Below are 740 nucleotides of genomic sequence, written 5' to 3'. Positions count from 1 at the left end.
TCAAGTGGACGCTCAAGGGGGACGCTAACACCAAGTACTTCCACGCTTATGCGAATGGAAGAAGACGGAAATGCGCGATCCTTAGGCTGCAATCGGAGCAGGGGCTCCTGTTACGTCAATCCGACATTATGTCGCACGTCTACGAGTTCTACATCAATTCGATGGGAACCAGAGAGGATCAGAGGGCTGGACTCTGTGCTGATGTGTGGCTGCCCTACCAAAGGGTCCTGGACAACGAGAACGCCGAGTTGGGACTGACGTTTCTTCCCAAGGAGATTGACGATGCTCTTAGTAGCATGAAATCTGACACTGCGCTGGGTCCGGACGGGTGGCCAGTGGCCATGTTCAAGCGCTTTTGGCCACTCCACCGCGAGCCCATCTTTGAGGTGTGCAACGGCTTCATGCGTGGAACTGTAGACATCGCTAGACTACGACGTTCTCTCGCTCATCCCCAAAGTGGACGGTGCGGACAACATTCGTCAGTACCGACCCATCGCGTTGATCAACATTCATTTTAAGATCTGTGCTAAAGCATGTACTACACGCCTCGTCTCGATCGCTCACCGCACCGTTAGTCGATCGCAATGGCGTTTATTAGGGGCCGCCATATCCTCGAGGGCTCGCTGGCCCTCCAGGAAGTGCTTCACGAGCTCAAACGCACGAACGAACCTGCTATCCTTCTCAAACTAGTTTTTGAAAAAGCGTACGGTCGCGTTAACTGGTATTTCTTATGCCAAGTT

This window comes from Triticum dicoccoides, chromosome 4B, assembly GCF_002162155.2.
Source record: "Triticum dicoccoides isolate Atlit2015 ecotype Zavitan chromosome 4B, WEW_v2.0, whole genome shotgun sequence".
Classification (NCBI taxonomy): Eukaryota; Viridiplantae; Streptophyta; class Magnoliopsida; order Poales; family Poaceae; genus Triticum; species Triticum dicoccoides.
Note: the sequence above shows the minus strand (reverse complement) of the source record.